The sequence below is a fragment of the Lepeophtheirus salmonis genome, chromosome 8 (assembly GCF_016086655.4).
Source record: "Lepeophtheirus salmonis chromosome 8, UVic_Lsal_1.4, whole genome shotgun sequence".
NCBI lineage: Eukaryota > Metazoa > Arthropoda > Copepoda > Siphonostomatoida > Caligidae > Lepeophtheirus > Lepeophtheirus salmonis.
Window position 1 is genome coordinate 18,702,024 of NC_052138.2, and position 18,049 is coordinate 18,720,072.

General features: G+C 30.9%; 1 protein-coding gene across 2 annotated transcripts in view; it reads right to left on the bottom strand.

Annotated features, from left to right (window-relative positions):
• Positions 1-2,270: 2,270 nt before the first annotated feature.
• LOC121123090 (uncharacterized) overlaps positions 2,271-18,049 on the bottom strand; it is a 32,888-nt gene continuing 17,109 nt past the window's right edge. For both annotated transcript variants that reach the window (XM_040718176.1, XM_040718174.1), the window contains 3 exons: positions 3,559-3,734; positions 2,720-2,847; positions 2,271-2,670 (listed from right to left, as the gene is read on the bottom strand). The gene's annotated coding sequence lies outside the window, so the exon portion shown is untranslated. The remainder of the gene's footprint in view (positions 2,671-2,719; positions 2,848-3,558; positions 3,735-18,049) is intronic.

Consider the following 18,049-nt stretch of genomic DNA (forward strand, 5'->3'; position numbering starts at 1 on the left):
CGGAAGACTCCCATACATTCATCTTATCACCTCATATAATTTATTACTAAAATAATTAAACTATAGTTAATAGTTATTCATTAATACTAGAATTAGTATATATTCAGTATTCTAATTTCTACACTTGTGACTAAAATCTTGCTATTTTTATTAATGCACGAATACATTCTAGTTTATAGCTAGAGTTGTTATTATAGAAATAATAACCAGATAATGCCCCTGGCGTATAAAAAAAGTAAATTCCGACCAAGACATTTTTCTCGTATTTATTGTTTTCGTGCTCGTTTCGCTACTTGGTTTAAAGTTTTAGAGTTCCATAGGTAGTGATTAAAATCGTGTGTATTTTGGGCATTTAAAAAAAAAAGAAACAGAAAATCAACATGGTAACCCTTTCAATTTGAAGAATGTTTTACGGTGTGAGAACAGAATAATGTATCAAAATAGAGGTACCAGGGTTTTCAGTAATTATATATGTATTTAAAAAAATATTGAAAAATTAAATTTTTTCTCTTAATTTGGTCGAATTACCTTTTTTTTAATAGAAAATAAATCCTAAAATAATATTTTTTTATCCTGACGAAAAATTTTCTTAGTACAAAGCAAGAATTCCTTTCTGACGGCCCTGGGTAATGTCCTAGATTAATAGAAACATAAGGTTATACCATTACGCTTTTTTCACTAATCTTTGACTTCCACCATACTTTTTAATAGTGAATTCAAAGAGTTCCTATTAACAAGAGTAGCTACATATTGCCTTCGTTGGCTGTTACTGTAAGAGTACTGCGGGTATACTCTATGACGTCAGTCAGTCAGTAAGGCGTATCAAATTGAAAATTCTGGAAAGCCTGATTATATGATGCCATTACCTTGTATTTATATTAACCTAGTACTATCTAGACTTTATGTCTCTTTTCATTACTAACCACACAATTTGTAGTTTTGTAGGAATTTGCTGTGTTTTTCTCCATTTAAGGGGCGGAGTCCCGATTTAAATGAAATATTTAGCAATTATGATTAGAAACTAATAAATACGTAGAAAATGACAATCTTACCTAAGCTAAAGACCCCTATTTCATAAAATGATGAATGGGGCTAGCAAGCCGTGGATAATTTATTATTAGAATATCAAATTCATGTCATTAATCTTAAACTACAATTCACAGTTGCGAGTCTTTGAACACATAATTACACTCGATTTTATAGCCTTATTAATTTTTTATACCATCATGTTTGAAAAATTGAGCCCGAGCCGAAAATTCGGGTTATTTCGAGGTAACTTTTTTTTTCTTTGCAACTATTATATTATCCCTGATTGAACGGCACCCTTACCATTTGCCTATATTGTCTATGCCACGGGTCGGCCTTGCTAGTAAATAAGTTTAATCTGAAAAAATATGTAAGTTCAGCTGTTTTTTAAAGGAGGGAGGATGGCGAAAATATATCGGACGTTGCCTCGAATAAAAGTATTTCCTCTAGACACTTTTTGAGTCTGCCTTATAAAACTGCCTAAGACTATTTTGAAGCTGTTCAAAAAACAATTTGAACAATTTTGACGCTACGAGTATTTTATAATAATTGAAAGCATCATTTTTACCAGTATATTGGAGCTCTGTATTTTTCAGAAACTCTGAGATGGCCTGTTTTGTTTTAGTCAGCTACGCCCTTCAAAAATTATGCAAACACCCCCGGGAGTGGATGTAAATTAACCGTTACTATTTTATTGTTTTTTATTAGGTCATTAATAATAAAAAAAAATAACATTTTTGGTACCGGAGCTGGTACGAAACTATTGATGTCATGACACCAGTAGATAGGAAGTAGAATTTTTTGGAGGGGTATTCAAATTTTGCCCGTATATTCTTTGCAATTTTTTTAATACATTTTTTTGATTCTTTTTTAAACGTAGGTCTAATATTACAAAACAGTAGTAATAATCCTCGAATGTCGTTTGAAAAAAATGTTTATACATATTTTTCCAATGACTTTTTTATTAATTTATATATATATATTTTTTTAAATACCTTTAAAAATTTCTTCTTAGTGTTTATACATATTTCATAGTTTGCAACTTTTGAAAAATTATATCAACCTGTGAAGTGTGCCTTGTCGGCCGTCTGTCCTCTACGCTTTTGCATAGAACTAGATTTAAAAAAAATATATGACCTACTCGTTTGTAGAGAAAAAACAAAACATATGAAGAATGTTTAGGGGGAGAACAGCTTAGCTGTCATGACGTTCAATTGTAATAGTTGTAAGCTAAAAAACTCAAGTTTTATTTACGCACATATTTATTTAATCATAAACTGTTACACCTCAATATTTAATAATTAATTAATATGACTGAGTTTTGATTGATTTATAAATTACATTTGTCATAAGAATCCATAATGTTCCTCATGAAAATTCTAAATGTTCCTGCTGTTCCTTTTCTATTTCCTTTTTTCTTGTGGTAGATTGGCTTTTTAGTCGATTTGGATGTCCTTTGAACGAAGACATTGAGCGTCCTATTCGTTGTGCACTCAAGGAAATGGATCTACTAAGTTTCGGTAATTGACGTCGTATTCTTGCTAGAGTTTCTTGATATGATGGAGGCAGGGGGTCCTGGTTTCTAACTTCCATGTAGTTTGGAGGAGGCCCTTCTTCCTCACAAGCTACTTCTCCATAAGATTCCTTTAGGGAATAAGTCTATAAGATCTGTTTAAGTCATAGAATAACCTACCTCCTCAATTTCACTCATTTCTGAAATGAGAGATCCAGTATTTATCCCAAAAATACACGGATAAATAATTCTCAGTGGCCAGGAACAAATACATAAGCAGAAAAAGTTAAATAAATGCCGCATCCAACCTATAAACGAAGGATCGGAGGCAAAGTAAATTATAAAATTAGAGGACAAAATTTGAAAATTTGTTTTGCCCTTGGATTGAGATGATGTGCTCCTGTTTTCTTTTCTTTTTTAAACATGTTTTCTTTTACTTTTAAAAATTTTTTTTTTTTCAACATCTACATCATTAAGCTTTATTTTTCGCCTTAAAGGATCCAAATTAAAAACAAAGGCATAAAATATAGTTTATTACTACATGTTACCGGATTAAAAAAAACAAAAACATTTCAATTATTTTTAATTTTTTCCTTATTCCGAGAAAATGTCTTGTATTTATGTACAAAAAAAATGATGCCAAATGTTTCCCTTTATTTGGTAGTCTAATAAGTGCATCATTTTTGATCCCAATGATAAAAAATTAAAATCATACTTTGTTGTAAAGTAAAGACATCGTTTTTTTTTAAGCAGCTTAATAAAATAAAATTTTTAAAAGTTATTTAAGATTTGCTGCTTGAACAAATATTTAGTTATCAAATTTCACAGACATTATATAAATTGTTGTACTCTATCCTCCACTACAGCAGAAATATCCGATCATAAAGGTCGATTTCATGTGACTCAAGGTAAAACAATCAAGAGCACAATATCTTTAATCCAACGGCAAAAATATGTTGGCTAGTATAATTAATATTGAGTCATGTTGAATATATAATATTTTGGTACAATATCCTCACCGTGTGGAATTGCATCTCTAAAATCTGAAAATATATTGGATGTCGCACTGATAAAGATACTTGCAGTCCCTATTCCTAAAGAATATTCGTAAAATCGAGGTGGAAGATCACAGTACAATATATAATAGAATCCAGTTGATACCCAGAACCATGACCAAAGTTCCCAATGCATGTACCTTTAAAAAAATAATTATTGTGAGCTCATCTATGGCATCATTAGCATTATTTTAAGGTCGGTTTTAGAAGGAGGGGTATTGCGCTGATTATAAAAAATATAGGGCCTACAGTACAGGTTCAATTTAAGGGAAAGGATAATAAATATACATTAATGTCACCTCACTAATAAAAATAAGTTTATTTTCGAAAAAAATATCAATTCAAATTTAAAAAAGAAAGAAAATGACCCCATACATTTATCTATAACCTGGGTAGCTCCCTCGTGAAACCCAACCATGTCTCTCCACCTTAAAAAGCTGTGTGCAGAGTCTGCCTAGTGCTGTAACGTCTTGAGTCGAGTCAGTGTTAATTTCGTCAGCAAATTTTTACGTCCTTGTCACATTTTGTCTCGTTTTTATCATGGCTTGTCACATTTATTCTCTCTTATTGTAGTATATTGTCCGGAAGAGAAATATTTTAATGCCGTTTTATATATACTTATGAAGGACCATTTTTTTCTTTCTAAGCGTAAATTTAACTGAGATATATATTTGTGATGATTTGTTTCAATTATATTATCAACCTTTAAAACTCATTGGAAATTGAGTCAAGTTGAATCATTTTTAGGCAGTAATATAACGAATTGAAATCTAAATTATTTATGAGGAAAAGGTGAAGAGACATAATGATTTATTTTTATACATAAAAGGGGTTCTATCTTGAGATTTCATGATCTCGTTTTTCTAGGGCTCTCTCGAGGTTTTACAACTGTATGATTTCCCATAAAATCCCACATTTCATTATTGCATAATATTAGATGTTGTAAAAAGAAATTAATTATTTTTCCAATAGTTGTCTTTAGTAATTATTATATCACGTTGTCTAAGTGCAATCGGGTTACGCTAGATTGTATATGAAAGATAAGATTTTCCACTAAAAAAAAACTTTACAGACACTTGTGTGATTGGTTGACAAAAGTGTCTGTAAAGTTGTTAGAGTGCAGGTGAAAGATGGACACTAGAAAAGAGAAAACACACCATATTTTAGAGATTTTCTTCGATAAAGGTGAAAATGCAAGCCATCCAGCTGAAAATGGGAATAGAATTTATGTTCATGATCCTGTAACAGCCAATTACAGACAATTTTGGTGTCGTATATTCCGTTCCGGTAATTTTGATGACAAAAATGCACAACACTCTCGACGGGGAATTGTCAAAATGTGGATCAAAGCATTGAAATTGTCGATTTCAAGCACTGTTTTGATTGCCAAGAAGATGAACATTTATGGGGGAAAAATCCATTATTTTTTTTGATTTCTTATGCATTTTTGTTACTACACCATATATAAGCTTAATTTAATCGTGTCGGGTTATGTATTTCATAATCATACCCTCCGCTCTATCAAAATTAGTTTATCACTTACTATTTAAGGTTCATTTTTATTTTGGGTCAGATTACGTTACAGAATTCCAAAAAATAACCTTCGCACGATTAGTGATAATAATTAAAATGAGAAAATGAGTATTGGGAAAGACTAGAAAAAAAAATAACTATTTCTTCTTAAAATATAAAAAGAAATACTTAACTTTCACAAGTATTCATTTTGAATAACAGGATCTCTCAATTTAATAAATTGTTTTTCGGGGAATAGGAAATCTTACAAAATTCATTGTAAAGACAATAAAAGTAACGTTTTATTGTTGTGAATCGGTTGACATGTTTACCATTAAACATATAGAACTGTAACCACAATGAAATACACACCAAGATACCAAATAAACATGCATGAATAAAACTTTTGTGACGATTATAAATATGGTGTTAGGTATACACTCGTCTATATAGGAGTTAGGACTACTCCATTTCAATGTCCAATTTGTGAATGTTCTTTGTGTAGTTTTTTATGTACAGGTAAAGTTGATTCAAAAAACGGTCTCATATTCTTTAATAATTCATAAATCCGTTGTTTTTTGTTTTTGTAAGCATTTAAAACCATGGTACTCAACTATGAGTGTACGGCTAAAGCAAATTTATTATTTTTGAATTATTAATCTGAAGAATGAATGAATTCTCTTTCCCTTGGCAGTTGTCATTATTATTTAATTCCTGATTAGTCAACATCCTTTCCTAAATAGATTTGATAATATTCAAACCCTGATTGAACATTCCTGTGTGCTCATAGGAGAAGGAGCGTCACCCTGAGCATGTATTGCTCGGGTTAGGATTATAGTCCTTCTTGGACTCAAAATAGAATTGAGGATCGATATTGGAGTAATTCTAGAAAATATCTTTGTTGATATCATTTTCTCCTTCTTTCCTTGTAACAGTTGATTGTAGCTGATTTATTGAAACGTCATGAACATTATTCTGTCTCTCCTTCAAACATTCTTCAAATTGAAAGGGTCACCATGTTGATTTTCGCTTTCTTTTTTTTATCATGCCCAGAATAAAAAAAGATTTTCATCACAAGCAATGGAACTTTATATACCTGGGATAAAGACGGCATTTTTCCTTCTCTCAAATGAGTCGTTTTTTCCTTTAATATATACAATAATATAACATAGTAAAATGGTCCCTGAACATATTGTGTTTAACATTTTAAAAATGTTAAACTACAAATTTCAGCAAAGATTGGTCTTCCTCACATTTTTTTATATCAAATTTTAATCTTAACAGTTATTTTTGACATAAAAGGTTATTTTTAAAATAAAAAAAGTATTATTTACCACAAAAATTGTTGGGTATGTTTATTTCTAAAGAATTACACGCGAAAAATGTATCTAAATACAACTTTTGTGCTAAGAAGTGTATTTACTATATATAAGAAAAATGACTCTAGTGAAAAAGAAAAGAAAAACAAAATGACGTCGATATAATTCCATTATATCTGAGTCATTGACCAGGCCCGTGATTGTTGTAACACACTCCTGACTAAAATTTTGTTGTCAATATTGTTAAAAAGACACCACCGTTTTAAATAAAGTATATTGACAATTTTTTTTGTCACAATTTAAAAGAACCAAATAAATAAATTATTTTTCAATTTTTTATTTAAATGTATTTTCTAAAGAAAAGTATTTTATCAAAATTATCAAAAAGAGACAGCTTCCCCCCCCCCTACCAAAAAAGAAGTTTTGAACATAAACATATTTTTGTTAGACTGATTAAGGGACTGTAGCTACACGTTTTTCAAATATTAGATATAAAACAGATTCTAAGTGTAAGAAAAAATAGATTTAAAAAATATTTAATTAAAAAAGTTAGGAGTTCTTTTGATACGAAAAGTTTTATTTTTAATTTAGTTGTTTTCTACACACTAATAAATTTTTGTTGTTGTTGATGATGACGTGTGTAAAAACTACCAGTGTTAGCCAACTTGAGAATGGCTCTTTTACACTTGCATTCAGACAGCTTGAGCACTCTAATAGTTATTTATGGATTTGAATATTATTAAATCAATAGCTAGCTAATCATGTTTGACTTAATTCAGTGTGTAAAAATAAACCCTTCCTTTTGATGACGTCAATACAATATGGTAGCCATGCAATGAACTTATTGGCTATCGACGTGACTCTATGAATGTGTCTGTCATAGAGCAACCATATCATGACATCTAAAATAAGAAGGTAACAGGGACTGTTTAACATCCGTGCTGGACGTTACTTATCAATTGATGCGAGGCGCTGGTATCTCTGTGAAACCTCATAGGATTCTATACAATAATTATGACAAAAAACATTTTGAAATGTGAAAACAAAAGCTCAAACCAATGTGCAATGACAAGAAAATGAATCCATGGAGTAATTTAAATTACTTTGACTTGATGTCCTGTAAGGTTTTCATTGAATAGAAAACTCCCTATACAGTCCTTGACTAAGGGAAGAGGGGCTTAATATATTGAAATTAATAATTTAAGAATAGATAATAATTGATTCGTATTTTTCTTGGTTTAAAAAATAGATATTTCGGATTTTGCTTTTTTTTAAATAAATATTTTGTAATGTTTAAATATTATTTTCTATTTTAGTCAATTTTGAACATGTACTACATATTTGTCCTATATAAAATTGGACATTTCACAAAATGATCCCAAAAATTCCAGGAGAGGATGTATAAAGAGACTGGAGAGATATACCTGCTGAACATGGGAGTTGTTGGTTTTGTGGAGAAAACTCATTCATTTGAGACTCAACTAGGCAAATTTTTGAATCATTCGTGAGTCGAGAGCTGACATGGACTTCGACATTCATGCCTTCTAAAGACTCGCTGGAAAAATAACTTCAGTCATACAAGAAATAGTTCCAATATTTTTTTAATTATTTTATTGGACTAAAAGGTATGGAAAGGTACAAGTTTAGTAAGTACTTCAAAAGTTTTTTACTATCAAATCTAGATGTACGAAAAAGTACTCATACAGCAATTCCAAGTCGAGTCTCAGGTCTATGCTCACTTGTCCACATCAAGTACAATTCCTTGAATATTTTCTTTTTAGTCCACTTCAAGTTCTCAGAAAATAAAAGATACCTTAAGTTTGTATCCAGTGAAAAAATTGCAATGACTTTCGAGTTCAAGTTATTTCGGAGTCAAAGTTAAGTCTTGAATTCTTTGATTGTGTCATCAAGTCGAGTCGCAAGTCTCGTGCCCAAGTCTCCATCTCTGATCTAATCTCACTATTTTTAATATACATATTCAAAGAAATATCAAGAAATCACGTAACTCCAAAAATATTATTTTTATTACAGATTTTCTAATGAATAAATACATGATTTTATATTTAAAAAATAATTATCTAATTTTTTCTCTTAATCTAAAAAGATATTTTTAAATTTCGTAATTTAAAAAAATATTCTAATACATTATGTATAATATGATGGTCAAGGTATATACTATTATGATAATATATAATGTGATTGTTATATATGTGTTTTTTTTCAAATTTATTATTTAAATTTATAATAAACATGGTCTATGATTTGTTTAACTGACAAATTTAAATAAACTTTAATATTGCTTCAATAGAAGTAAGTTGTTTTGAATGTAATTAAATTACATTTATTAGTTGGAACCTGAGCAAGTGGTGAAACGATCACTACATGATCAATATTTAGTTATGAAAATCGTCAGAAATTTGCCCATGTTAAAAAAAGAAACAAAAAAACAAGACAGTAACTTGGCCGTTGGTTTTTTTTTTGACAATTTTGACTGAAGAGTTTTTTTGTCATTTTTATAAGACAAAATTCGACAAATCAAATAATTTTTGTTTAGAAAAGATAACAAACTTTTTTAAATAAAGGAATTTTTTTTTCTTGCTAATTATGATTTAAAAATAGGGGGAGAGGACAATGGTGGTGTCTTGGTCCTTATGATACACTGTACCTCGCTCCCTGAGGTAAAAAATGTTTCATGCGGCCTTTGAGATACTCATTTTTCTTGATGTCCTCAGCATAAGGTCCAAAGCTTCAATTTATTGACAGTTTTACTAAAGAGAACAAACGCCTTTTCTTGTTGCTGTATCGGAATTTATTTTTATTTTATACATTTTTTCTTCATTTATATTTAACTATCTTTCCTGTAATTTTGTAAAAAAATGAATATTGATATTATCATTAAAATAAAAATTATAAGCAGATAATATCATTCATTGCCGTTTTTAACGTCTACCTCCGGTTAAAATACTAGCACCCTCATTACCCCCTTAGTTAAATTTGATTAGAACCACCACTGATCTCTACTATTCAGATGACATGGATTAAAACAACAGGAAATTGAAGTAGAGAATATCTTTCTACATACGATTTGAAAACGATTACATTTCGGACAACAGCCAGATACCGTAGTCTCGATCGAAATATCGACCCGAATTCTTTTTAAAAAAATAGCCTAAGACCGAAACGAAAAACAAATCGGTCTCCCACCAAATTATTTAAACACTAGTCTCTGAGTTACATCACTAACACAAAAAAAGTATTTTATTACCAGCTGTTGATATTTCTCCTTCTTTCCCCTAGTCAGAGTTCTAAACGTTGATTGGTTGATTTCTAATTATCTCAAGTTAAGTTGGTATGAATAATTTTCAAAGAATATTAAATAAATATTCCATCGTTGGGAAGAACTGGCTAACTACCAACTGATTTTGGGCCTTTTTTTTGGGGGGGAAGGTTGCGATATACAATACAGATAAGGAAGTGTAGTATCCAGTATATATGGAATAAAGTCAAAGGAAATGGGAGAGAAAATATCTTGCTACGTACAGAAGTATCTATGTAAGTACGTATATACACATATGTAGTCATTGATACAATAAATCATTGCATGAACCTTGGGTATGTATGTTTATACTAGGTTTACTACAATATAAGTAACTGTACCATGAGGTGAAGCCACAATGTAATGTAAATTTGTATATAGAGGAACACAATATGGCCTTATGACGTTCAAACCCTTCTTAAGAACTTCTTCTTCTTCTTCTCAGGAAAAAATCCCTTCAGATGGTTTTTCTTTTCTTTTGTAGTTGTAATGGTCATTAATAATAATAATACCATCTAAAAACACCAAGGGCGCCATATGATGTTCAATTTTTTTCCATAGGAATGAAGAAGGGAGGATTTTTATGTGTAATTGTATATAGATTAGAAAATTGAGAATATATTTTATTATATTTCACAAATATTGTTTGTGCATAAAATGTAGTGTTGTGTCAACTTGAGAAATGAGCGACTCGAATCAAGGCATTATTTTTTTGACTTGACTCAACCCTAGGTTTATAAATTGGAAAAAAAAAGTTCTTGGCTAACAAGAAGTAACAAAGATTGTTAATAGTGTACTCTGGTAATTCCATTTCAAGTGTACATAATGTCGCAACATAGTCAACACCGATCTTGATAACTTTTTGGTGAGGGTGTTTATCCCAAGTAAAGAACACTATGTCTGAAATTTTAGACTTATTCGAGCACGAGGGCCGTGTTTGAGTCCCTCAAAGTTTGGTCCTTTTCGAAGGATACTCGAACTTCAGTGTCCAATAACTACAGTCAGACTCAACTGATTTAAAAAATGTTTGCTTTAAAATGCACACAAGACTTTAATATGATATGAATATTTTCTTACCAGTTCAATAGCAAAGGTGTGGGTATTTCAATACTTTTTGCCTAGAAATATACAACAAAAATATTGTTAAAGGTAATTTACAGGCACTTACAGTGTGGAAGGAAGTTTTTCGGGTACACTGTATAAGTTTGCTTGTACGTGATGCTTTATCTTTTTATCTCAAGATTGGAGACCGTGTAGTGGAAAGTCAAAATTCAGTTATTGCAACCTTCTCATAATTAGGAAATAACTTCGCTGAGGGAAATAAAGCAACGCAAAGAATATATTATTGTATTAGGAAGAGAGAGATCTCGACTTTTTCTAGATATTCTGGCAATTAGCACTTTGAAGGATCACAAAAGTCGATGAATTGTTTCACTATGTAGAGGAGGTTGTGAGTTTGTCCCTTATGGGGTATTAAGGGGTAGAGAAGGACTCGGAGTCTATCTGAAGACTGAAGGATGAGGCCGGAGAAGATCAAGTACCACTTTTTCTCGTATCTTGGCCTCATCTCTCAGTCCACAGATCTAGTTTAGATAATGTAATGCTGAAACAAAAAATAGCTATAGTAAATATGTAGATGATATATTATAAAATAAAAAGTATAAAAAGTTATGAACTGCGTGAAAATGCATTTAATCCATAGTGATTTGGATGGATCTTTCGTACGAAGGATTTGGATATATTCATCCGCATCCACCCATCTTTTCTGTTCCTAGGAATTCATATTTTTTCATTTGTAAATCTAATATGTAATAAGTATTCGGATCCTCTCTTCAACTTCATGTTAAGGGATCTCGCCTCTTAGTCTTTGTGCCTCACTCGGTGGATATCATCTTATTTAATGGAAGAATCCTGCATTGTGCAAATGCGCTTTATATCAAGGTCTATGATAGTTACTTCTGACATTGTTGAATCATTGCCACTACACTCAAGAATATATAAATTCTTCCAGATCTTTTACGAGATCATCGTATAATTCTACATATAAGAACTAAGGAGTTCCATAAAACGACAGAATAATCGTCTGAAAAATCCAGTGAGGAACAGGGATAGTTCTTATCCTCTATCCACTGCTCCTTAATTGAAGTTGTCCTTTTCTCCTTAAGTCAACTCTGCTTCGTCTTCTAATCTAAAAAAAAACTATTTCATGGATAAGTGTCCTTGATGCAAAAATGTATGGTCTATCTGGATAATTATATAACCTAGACACTTTAAGCCTGACCCCAGTCTAGTAATTTCGTTATTACTTGTGAGTCCCTTTTGTGATTGAAAACAAGTGGAAGATTATTCTAGACTTTAAAAATAATGTGCCTTTCTTTTCTTGATATTTTTGTCAACAAAAATATTCAATTCTGCTATTGCTCATAAATAGTTATTGGAACTATTAAGTAATTAAAAATATAAGGGACTTCTTAACTTTTGAAGATTTTATTGGAAAATTTGAATGTCGTTGCAATTTTCAAGCTTGTTGACACGGAAATCCTCTTCTAAGCAGCTAAATTGCTTGTTAGCATACTGGAATATTACTCTCTCGAAAATCTGGGATCTCTACAAAAATAAATAAATTACTAAGTTTGTGCCATACGAGTTAATTATAAGTTGTTTGATTGAAGAACATATTTAAAATGTATCAAAATTATATGACGATTATTTAATTCATTTTGTTTTATTTTGGATTTGCAAATGCTATTTCGTCATTGAAATTCTTGTCAGGCGAGTAGAAACTTCAAAATCATTCCTATTATTAGTTAAAGAACTATTATTGGTATGTATTACTAACTAATCAATGCTATATAAAAGTGGGGATATTTTAGAAAACTTGATTTCCCTAGTATTATTAAAAATATATATGTCACGGACAACGTGGAAAATTGCACATTTTGCAAAATGCCCAGACAATGTGCAAAATATCCGGGCAATCTATAAAATTTCCAATAGAGTGGTCAATGGAAAATGATTATGGGTAATTTGATTATTAAACAAATCATAGCAATCAATGTTCATCATTAAAGATTTGATTAAGATGAACAATTTTATTGTAAATAATTTGATAATTTAGTGCAGCGATGGCCAACCTATAGATTGCAGGCACTATGCTCCCTGCCTAATGTTTAAGTGTGGTCCACTTCTAATTCTCACTTCAAGTAGTATTTTTTTAGAAATATTGTCGCAATATCATCAAAACGCATATAGTTTTCATAATACGTACAAACCTTGAAATTTTTTTGATGGTATCTTATATTTTCTGAGACTTTAACAGGGTTTCCAGATAAGCTTTTTTTAAGCAGTTTGGCCTTGAAAAATTAGGTTTGGTTTGGCTAAAATTGAAATAAATAATAGTTTTGTTTTTTCATTTTTTTTAAAATAGTTTCTACGGGCCATTAAAATATTTTATGTGGTAATGCGGCCCGTTATATTAAAATGTTGATCTAGTGCATTTTCATTGAAATTTATATTTTATTCAGAAAATCAAATTATAGTATGATGAGAAATTGTCACAAGAGACTCAATTTTATTTTGCAAAATATATATTGGCCAACAGGTTATGCAGGTGGACAGTTGGTCCCTAAGATGGATCAAAACCTATCACACCATCATCGTGAGTATCAAAGACCCCTTCGAATATATTATAATTCACCGCAGCTCACGGATTACGAAAGTGAGCTGCATGTCCACAAGAGGGATCAAAATATATTGCCGCGGCTATCTTGAGTATTACAGACCCATTATAATATCCCATGATACACCCCAGCCTATCGGTTGTTCAAGTGAACCACTGGTTTAAAAAGGCGGATTATTATCTACCGCAATCGCTTTCCTGAGTATCAAAGACCGGGTTTAATATCCTATTCTACACCCCACCCACGGGTTGTCCAAAAGAACCGCATGTTCAAGCTGTGGATCATTACTCACCGACACCACTTCCCTGGGCATCAAGGACCCTTACAATATCCTATAATATGTGCAAGTGAGCTGCTGATCAAAAAGGTGGGTCATTAGCCACCACCACCACCACTTTCTTGAACATTATGGATCCCTTGTAATAGGCTATAATAGACCTAGCTAGGAGTTACTATGCGTCGTCGAATAGACAAGTTTTTCTTTAAATTTTTACGAAGATAACTACCCAAGAAATCCTCAGTGTTACTCACTGCTTTCATGAGTACACTCAGTGATGTAAATCGTGTTTATTTTTTAGCTGGTTCGTTTTTTTTTTTTTTGGAATTAGTATTCTGAAGAATGAATTTTCTGTTTCTCAGTTCTTGTTACTATTTATCTCCTGAGTAGTGGTTTTGTTTTGTACTACATTCAGTTATGATCAAAACCTTATTTGAACATTCTTGTGTGCTCATAATAGACAGATTACACTTGAGGATTTGTTGTAGAGTTATAAATGTCTTTATTGGACCCTGAGTAGAATTGAGGATCGATATCGGAGTAACTCTAGCCAATGTCCTTGTTTATTTTCATCTTCCCCTCCTACCTCGTCACAGCTGATTGTAGAGGATTTAATGAAACGTAATGACAACAAAGCTGCTTCCCTCCAAATCATTCCTCAAATAGTCAGGGTTATTATCTTGATTTACGGTTTCTTTTTTCAAAATACCCAAAATTTTTTCAAAATACCAGGGATAGTACATTAGTCTTTAGAGCGCTACCTGGCTTAGCCTTAGCTACACACGCTTGTTGTTAAAAATAAGGCTTCCATTCTTATTTTACAATATATAATAGTATACAATAGGAGTTGACCTACAAACCTGCGAGATTTCGTTGATTTTTATATGGCGTGCATATACAACTCTATACATGAATACCAACTTTTCTTTTTAAATATGATGCTCACACACAATGCTACATGCAAACTAGGGTGTCCTGTTAAAGCATTTTTTGAGCTATGCAATTAAAATGCATCCGTCATTTCTTTTGCATTTGAGATATATTTTGAAATTATGGTACTTTTAAAAATAGACTTTTAACAGTTGAATAATTAGTTCCTTAGTTACTATTGGAATCGAACCTTTGGACAATCGCAAAAATACCTGAATTAGATGTATCTTTTCCATTACAATTTAATTTCAAGTCGTTTTTAATAAATAAAATAAATTTAATGACGTCGTTTATAGATGGTAGCTGTCGATCATCAAGTCCCGATATATATAAGTTTCACTACGTATCGAACTCATTACTGATAAGCTACAAATTCACTTGCTGAAATTGTAAAACTATAAATTTATAGCATAGAAATTACTCTAGCAATTATGAAAACTATCGTGAGTAAAGTCATGAAATCTTCTAAACAGGCTTAATCTAGATGAAGTTTGCTAGTCGAAACCTAACACTCGTGACACTGTACTTTCATGGCATTAGAAGTAATCTAGCAATCATGAAAAATATCGTGAGAGAGTACATGAAAATCCTCTAAACAAGTTTAATCTTAATGGAATTTGCAGGTCAAAACCAGTTAAATTCGAAAATTCTAGGAACGTATTGTTCCTGCATATCAATTGTTGTGTATCTCATACATATAAATATAATAAATTATATTTTCCTTTTGTTTTTATTTACAATATATAACCAAAAAAAAAAGGAACTATTTTACTAAATTTCAAGTTTTTGTTGTGGATCTATACTTTACTTATACTGCTTTTCTATATTTTGGATCATTGATTTTAATCATAAAATAACTCTTAAAATTCATTTTTGTATTATTTTAAACATACGATTTAAACCTGTGAAGACGTAAATTTTTACAAAACTTTGAAGATCGGTAGATCCCTCCAAATATCGCACAATTTTATTTATTTTCGTAATTTGTTTAAAATTACGCAAATTTGGATACCTCTTGTGTTTGCATAGCTTAAAGAAATTAATAAAGATTGCAATTTCTTAGCAAATAATCTAACCTTTTTTGCACTAGGTGTATCTTTAAAGTGAGATTCAATTTAGAATGGTGAAACCAGGAGAAGCAGGCAATATGTTGAAGGTCTCATTCAAAGGTGCAAAAGGAAAGGGGAATTGCAAACTCCATATATTTGGGCAAATACATTAGTGCCCTATTTGAACGTTTTTTTTTATAAAAAAGGTGATCATTTTTTTCCTCTGCTATGGCCTCAATGAAATAATTTTCAGATTTTTGTTCACATTAGTTCACTTCCTCAACCATTAAGAACAGAAAAAATATCCTTCGGCTAATACATTTATAAGCATAAACGGAAATTCCTTATTTCTACAAATGTTGGGCAAAAAATTATTCATAATAGAATCGAAATATTGAGTTTTTTTAAATATATGTATAATTTAGTTTGAAAAAAGCTTGAATGTAGGTTATACATAGAAATAAGAATAAAAATATGTTATAAATACATTTAGACTTATCTAAATAAAAAATGTATGCTTAGCTCTACGACATCAAAGACTAATGAAAGAAAAAAACTAGTTCATGGTTGTATATCTACTTTTAATTTGGTTTGAGTGTGTAAACCACAAATTTCCAAATTATATGCATTGAAAGTCATATATTGCATTGGATTCTTTATCCCTGTGCATATAAATATAATACATAAAATACAATTATCCCAATTGAAGTTAGGACATTTAGGAGGGATGGAGGGAAAATCTGTGCATTTTTAAGGGATCAAGGATTCAATTATACAATTAATTTGTACATATTCAGAGGCTAAGTTAATTTTTGCAAGTGGAATGAGCTCATTTCTTCTTGAATAGCCATGTAATAAGTAGTAGGATACATAAAGCTGAGCAAAAAAGTATGGATAAAAAACTGTTATAGAGATTAAAAGAAGGAAAAAGAGTTGTTACGTCTGCTCTTTTTTGTTCATTCTTTGTCAAATCATTGTTCTGATAACATCTCTCTCTAATAAATAGTCTATAGTTAGCCGCTTATCTTTGTGCACTGTAATTTGTGATACATATCCTAAAAAAATTTAAACATATTATAATAAACATCTGATTTAAATAAACAACTTTAATAAATAGTACCATGTGTCTCGATCCCTCCCTCTCCTCGCAATCACCTATATACCCAGCCTTAACACAGTGCACATATATATAAATTAAATAGAAAATTATATTCTTCTTCTACAAAAAAAAACATAGGGAGGTGTGCAAGGTCAGCCACAAGAGCATGGCGGCCCTGAAGGGCTCCATTACGAGGGAGTGGAATGCTGTTGATTCCGCAGAAGTCATCAGGGTAAGCAAATCCTTTAGGGGCAGGATGGAGAAGATGGTGGCTGCTGAGGGAGGACATGTTGAATTAATTTATTGTTTAACAAATACACTCCAAATTCCATTTTTATCAAGCAGGTTGAATTTTAAGATAGTTCCAATTTATCGTGGACACCCTGCATAATACTCTCATAGACATTTTTGTTCATTTCACACCGTGTTACTTCACTGAAACAATATTTTACCCTGTAATTTGCTATCAGCTGTCGATTTTTCTGCTTATTTTTTATTTATTAGTATTCTGAACAAGTTGACAATATATAATGTGTGTCGATAAAAGATTTCTTTGCTTTTGTTTACTGGCTATAATAATGACGTCACAGATGAGCCAATTTAGGAGGAAATTCTATAAAACAAATTGTATTAATACATATTGTAGTATTTTATTTTCTCATCAGACAATACTATTAGTTTAAATTTTTACACTCTGAAGATTACAACACTAAAATTATTTTTTTCAAAAAATTTTTTTTTTATGAAAAAAAGGTCAGAACAAATTTTTATAGAAATATTCAAAAATAGTGGATATCTGATGGATTTGTACAGGTTGCCACACCTAGTACCTCTAGAAGAAGGCACTGAACTTGTCTCGGTTGTGAAGTTATCAAAAATTTGTTAACTAACGTCAACCAGACTGCGTTGCAAGTTTCATATCGACACACATTATATACAGTCACCTTGGTTTTGAACAACGTTGATTAGTTTAATTCAAATTATCTCTTGTCAATTTGAATTCCCAACAATTACTGAATGATCATTTTATAGTTGGAAACAATTATCTAACTGCTACCAACTGATTGTGGTTTTTTTTTCTGTTTCTTTTCTGAAAAAATGTTCTGATTTACAATAAAGGTAACAAAGTATTAATAAGTTATCAAATTTTACAAGTAATTGTTCTTGTCTTTTAAAAATAATCTTTAATTATACGTTAAAATATACACCATTTTGGTTAAGACGGGTCTACTAGGAGAAAATGGGATTTTTCTTTTTTCAATGACAGCTGTGT